Source organism: Cnephaeus nilssonii (assembly GCF_951640355.1).
Source record: "Cnephaeus nilssonii genome assembly, chromosome: 8".
NCBI classification, from domain to species: Eukaryota; Metazoa; Chordata; class Mammalia; order Chiroptera; family Vespertilionidae; genus Cnephaeus; species Cnephaeus nilssonii.
The window spans coordinates 87,271,571-87,277,998 of record NC_137079.1 but is presented as its reverse complement, the minus strand read 5'-3'; the positions used below and the strand labels follow the sequence as shown (position 1 = coordinate 87,277,998).

The 6,428-nt window shown below is 39.5% G+C and overlaps 1 pseudogene across 1 annotated transcript; it reads right to left on the bottom strand.

Annotated features, from left to right (window-relative positions):
* Positions 1-5,041: 5,041 nt before the first annotated feature.
* LOC307104575 lies at positions 5,042-5,849 on the bottom strand (annotated as a pseudogene). The gene has a single exon. The product of its transcript is annotated as an uncharacterized misc_RNA (transcript).
* Positions 5,850-6,428: the final 579 nt, after the last annotated feature.

Below are 6,428 nucleotides of genomic sequence, written 5' to 3'. Positions count from 1 at the left end.
GTTGCCCAAGATCACACAGGTACTAACTAGCAGAGTGGGATTTGAACTAACCTCTTTCTGAAGCTAAAGCCTAGGTTCATGAAAGATCTTAAGTAACACAGAAAATGCAGTTGCTCTCCCATCCAAAGTGCTCAACTGGACAATTTTAGTGAGGGGTCAATTTACTCTCCTATTGCCACATAGGAACAAATACAGGTGGCTCAGAGACAGTCCTAGATTTTTGTTGCACATCAAGCCAAGGATATATAATAAAGAAGCATTTTAAAAAAATTTACTGGGATGATATTGGTCAATAAAATTATATAGGTTTCAAGTATACATTTCTATGAGACATGATCTGTATATTGCATTGTGTACCCACCACCCAAATTCAAATCATTTTTTTTCACCATATATTTGACCCCCATTACCCCTTACGACCCCTCCACCTCCCTTCTCTTTGAAAACCACTATACTATTGTCTGTCTATGACTTTTTGTTTGTTTATTTTTATTATTTATTCATTTATTGCTTTCCATTTTATATCCCACATTTGAGTGAAATCACATGGTTAACTTTTTCTGTCTGACTTATTTTGGTTAACATGACATTCTCAAGGTCCATCCATGCTGTCTCAAATGACAATATTTCATTTTTTCTTATGGCTGAGTATTATACCATTGTATATATGTACCACATCTTTATCCAATTATCTAGAAAAGGACACTTTGGTTGTTTTCATGTGTTGACAACTGTAAATAATGCTGCAATCAACATAGGAGTGCATATATCTTTGCAAATAAATGTTTTCAAATTTTCAGATAGAAACCCAGAAGAGATAACTTCTAAATTAAGAATAGAGTCATATGGTAACTTTATTCTTAATTTTTTGAGGAACTTCCATACTGTTTTCCACAGCTGCTCTACCAGTTTACATTCCCATCAGCAATGAATGAGGGTTCCTTTTTCTCCACAACTTCTCCAACACTTATTACTTGTCTTGTTAATTATAGCCATTCTAACATCTGTGAGGTGGTATATTATTGTAGTTTTGATTTACATTTCCCTAATAGCTAGTGAAGTTGAGCATCTTTTCATATATCTGTTGTTTATTTGTGTGTTCTTGTGAGAAGTACATGTTCAGGTCCTCTGTCCAATTTTAAATTGGATTGTTTGTTTGGTGTTGAGTTGTATGAGTTCTTTATATATTTGGATATTAACCCTTGTTGGAGTTGTTGTTTGCAAATATCTTTTCCCATTTGGTTGGTTGCCTTTTTGTTTTGTTGGCAGTTTCTTTTGCTGTGAAGAAGATTTTTAGTTTGATATAGTTCATTTATTTTGGCCTTAACTTCCCTTGCCTTTGGGGTCAAATTCATGAAATCTTCTCTAAGACCAAGGTCATCTTTTTAGTGCCTATGCTTTCTTCTATGTAATTTATTGTATCAGGTCTTATAATTAGGCCTTTGATTCATTTTGAGTTAATTTTTTGTATATGGGGACAAACTGTAGTCTAGTTTCATTTAAAATAAAAGCATTTTAATATGTTCTTTCACCCATCTATCCATTTAGCAAACCTTCATTTAGCACTACTATGTTCTAGGACAGTGGTCGGCAAACTCATTAGTCAACAGAGCCACATATCAACAGTACAACAATTGAAATTTCTTTTGAGAGCCAAATTTTTTAAACTTAAACTTCTTCTAACGCCACTTCTTCAAAATAGACTCACCCAGGCTGTGGTATTTTGTGGAAGAGCCACACTCAAGGGGACAAAGAGCCGCATGTGGCTCGCGAGCCGCGGTTTGCCAACCACTGGCCTAAGACTATCCTCTTAATAATACTTTATTTCAGCACCTGAGGGTTTTCAAAGTGCTTTTCTACATATTATCTTAATTAATTCTCTTAATTACTTGATGGGATAGGCTGGAAAGTATTCTCATTGCCATTTTTATCAGTGCTACAAAAGCAATACATGTGTAGGACAAGAAAAATTCCAATAATACAGATGGTTACCAAATTAAAAAGAAAATTTACTGCTTCTCTGCCCTTTTCCACAATACTCCTCAGAGATAATCATTTTTAACCGTTTCTATTTTCAACTTCTGGTATTTATCTCCATAACTCCAAATGATATTATCTGGTTATTTCTTGATTTTGTAGCCTTTAGGTTCCTCTCTATGAATAGATGGGTGAAAGAACATATTTAAAATGCTTTTTCTAAAAAAAAATGAAAGATGATAAATTTAGCTCATTTATATTACCTTCATTTTTCCTTCAAAATTTTGTTATATATTTACTTTGAGTTCTTATATTGCATATCCTTATAATATTAAATGACATAGTGCTTAAATCTGTATTTCTTCGTGTTTTAACTTAAAAAAAAATATATATATTAATGTCAATTAAAGAAGATGAATAATTTTTCTTCTTATACTTTCCCTTCATCTCATCTCTGCATGCCCCCCTTTTATTTCTAACTTCTATCAGCTCTACCATCACTTTTGTACTGTTAAGGTTTTAAACGTTTACCTTCTGTTCTGTAACTATAATTAAGTCTTATATGCTTTATTTACAGGTTGATTTAAAAAATTAAAACATGATACTTATGTTAAAATGATTATGAAAATATTATTTACTACAAGTCTAATTAGTGATTAGTTTTACAAAGGAGAAACTGTCATCTTATAAATAAACCTATGTAATTCAAATGAGAATGTTTTAATCATCAAAGTTAAATGAAACTTATGTAATGTTGATTGTTCAAAATTACACCAAAGTATTGCAATTTGCTTCACATTTGGATCTATGGCTTTTTATACAGCTTTTTATTTTTCCTGGAATTTTAAATTGCCTAACTTCCCCCGCCCTCCAGGCTACTGGTTCACGTAACAGCTTATGCCTCAGCTGCAATCAGAGTTGGCTTCTAATAGCTCACAGCTGCCCACTTTTCCAGAAAATTGCATTTGGCCTAATGGAAGTTGCCTCATCAGGAAGTTTAATTCTTCCTACACAGGCCTGCAGCTGATTGACTGACTGACATGGTGCAATAGACCAGCTTGCCTCAACATGGGGACCATACTCTGGTGCAATCTGGTTCCTATCTCCCTGGGAAGTCAGTGTACAGCTCATATTCAGCTGAGCCACATTCTTGCTTAGCTTTTTTCTTGCTATGTACTGTTTTCATCATCCCTCTTCTCCAAAGTGCACTTCCTCAATAAATCACTTGTGAAAACATCCTCATCTTAGGCTCTGATAGTGTTATGGACTGAATGTTGTGTCTCCCAATGTTCATTTTTGAAGCCTCACCCCCCAATATTATGGTGGGGTCTTTGGGAGATAAGTGTGGATGAGGTCATGAGGGTGGAGCCCACATGGTGAGAGTAGTGTTTTTATAAGAAGAGGGAAGGAGACCAAAGCCCTTCCTCTCTTCATGCAAATGCACCAAGAAAAGGCAATGTGAGCACAGGGCAAGGAGTTCACTGACTGCAAGTCAGGAAAAGGGCCATCACCAGATACCAAATATGCTGGCACCTTGATCTTGAATTTCGCAGCCTCCAGAACTGTAAGGAATAAATGTCTGTTGTTTAAGTCACCCAATCTATGATATTTTGTTATAGAACCTTGAGCTTGTGAAGGCAGCTAGGAAACCCAACCTAAGATGTTAGTTGATAGACAATTACAAGTCTTCACCAAATTACTAATGGTTACCTTTTTTTTTTTTGCCTTACTATTTTTTGAAGAAATCTACTTTCATTTTAAATACACATTTTTCTTAAATTCCTATGAATTTCTTTTCTTTCTTTTTTTCTTTCTTTCTTTCTTTCTTTCTTTTTTTTTTTTTTTTTGGAGGGACTGGTTCTTTATTTAAAAAAGATACTTGTTCAATTTTCAGTATCAAAACAGTTGCACTATTTGGTTTCTCTTTCTCCCAATTGGCCTCCAAAGGGACCACACCAAAGGAGAGAACATTTTAAGCCAATAACCTACAGGATGCGCACCTAACAGACCTCACAGAAACCTCACTAAAAACGGGGCATTAGGGCGGGAAAGAAACTTAAAGATCAGCACACCGCCAGCCCAGACTGCAGCGAGCTCTCACAGCCACATAGGGTGGCCAGTGTGCCCCAATCCCAAAGAAGCAAAGTTTCAAAATAATACAAAATTTAAGAAGTTTTGTACATAAACTATTCAAGATTTCTCCAGCACTAACTGGTACAAAGCACAATGAGATGGCACTTTTAGAGACAGCAGCTTCAGACCCAGGAGAGGGTGATGAGATGAGTTTTATTTGGCTAAATCAGTGGCAAAAGCATAATTTTCTTTCTTTCAAGGAGGCAGGAGAGCAAATAACGGGTCACCTCAACATAAGGGGCACATGATCCATTTTGTGAACCATTGGGGAAAGGGTAGAGATGGGACAAGAACTTGGTCTCTCACAGAGAGGTCTCACCATTTTAATTTGGTCACTTCTGATGAAAAAAATAAATTGCCCAAAGACACCTAAAAGCTGAAACCTAAACGTCACTTTTTTTTTTTTTGCTAACTCCCCCTGGAATTACCTCTCTGTTTTGGCTGGTACCCTGCACAAAGCAATGGTTCCCCAGAGAAAAGCCTTTCTCTGGGCTCTGTGTGGCTCTCCGGAAGGCAGGCCCATCCTCTCTCCCTCCTCTCTGGAGAGGGCAATATGGATTGAGCTGAAAAATTACCTCCTAAAAGTGAGACAGGGATTAGACTGCTGCTTGAGAACTGTGGAATTACTTGGAATGTTTCACAAATGGTTGCCACATCAACAACAAAAAAGGTAATTACAACATGCTTTTAAAGACACTTTGCATTGTGCTCACATTCCCTTAAATGTTCTTCCCAAAGGTGCTCAGCCTCTAGCCCCATCAAAATGTCTGAGGAGAGGCAGAGACAATTTGGCGAAAAAGACACGGGTGGGGGGTGGGGGGTGGGAGGGGGGGTGGGAGGCAGTGAAAGGAGAAAGCAGCCTTCCAGTGAAAGATCAGCCTCAGTTTAAAGGTCAGCTTCAAGCAGGCTGGTCTCAGGCGGAGTCGGGTCAGAGGGAGGAGCCGCGGCAGGGCGGGACTGGGTGGCTCTACATCTCATTCAGGTCCAACAGAGTCTGGCCCAGCATCCTTTGCGTACAGGGGTGTTCTTCTTTGGTGCATTTCAGTTTATCTTCCAAATCATCAACTGTCTTTTCCAGCGTGGCTGCGGATCTCTCAGCAAACGCAGCGCGGGTCTCTGCCTCCTTGAGTTTATCAGTAAGAATCTTTATCTCTTCCACGTATTTGTCTTCTTGTTGAGAGTACTTTTCTTCAGCAGCACTCAGGCACCTCAGGTTCTGGTCCATCAGTCGGACCTGCTCATCCATCTCTCGGCAACGGGACTCTGCCAGCGCAGCTCGTCCCTCTGTGCGTTCCAGGTCTCCCCCAGTCATCACCAACTTACGAGCCACCTCTTCATACTTCCTATCTGCCTCTTCTGCAATGTGCTTAGCTTCTTTGAGTTGGGTTTCCTGGAGTTCCATCTTTTCTTCATCTTTTAAAGCTCGGTTTTCAATAACCTTCTTACCTCTCTCGCTCTCATCGGCAGCTTTCTCAGCTTCCTCCAGCTTTTTTTTTTTTTCCCCCCTCCAGCTTTTGCAGGGCAGTGACCAGGAGCTCCTGAGCACGGTCCAGCTCCTCTTCAACCAGCTGGATCCTACGGTTCAAGGGGGCCACCTCAGCCTCAGCCTGTTCCCGAACCCGCATTTCTCCCTCCACTCCCTGCTGGAGGCGCTCAGCCCTCTCTTCAGCATCCTCGGCCTGCTGCTGCAGAACCTGGATCTCGCGTTCCACCGCATCAACGGCGGTGATCCCGGTCATGGTGTCCACCCAGCTCCTGCTCGCCTTCGGTTTCCTGCCTCCTCCGCTCCGCGATGCAACCGCTTCTCCTCCTCTGAATTTCTTGATGAAGTTTGGATCAGTTGCTTTCTAAATACTTAACTTTCTTTAATTACTTCACCCCTGGATTAGGAACCATAATATTTGTATCACATATCTTCCTCTTCCTAGGGTTCTCATTTGTGTTACAAACCAACACTCCTTGCCCTGGCCAGGTGGCTCGGTTGGTTGGAGTGTTGTCCTGTACATCAATGAAGTGTGGGTTTGATTCCCAGTCAGGGTGTGTATGAGAGGCAGCAGAGTGACGTTTCTCTCCCCCACTTCCTCTGTCTCTAAAATAAACAACCCCCCCACCCCCTCCAGATATCCTCAGGTTAGGATTAAATAAAAAAGCAAAAAACAAACAAAAAATTACAATAAAATTTCAAGCAATTGTCACAAAAGTTGGATGGAGTAAATTTTATAAGTCATAACAAGTCTGAAAATTGGTTTTCACTAACTTTATGATTAACAATTTGGCCTCACATATAATTCTAACTTCAAAATAAGTTCCCTTCATTC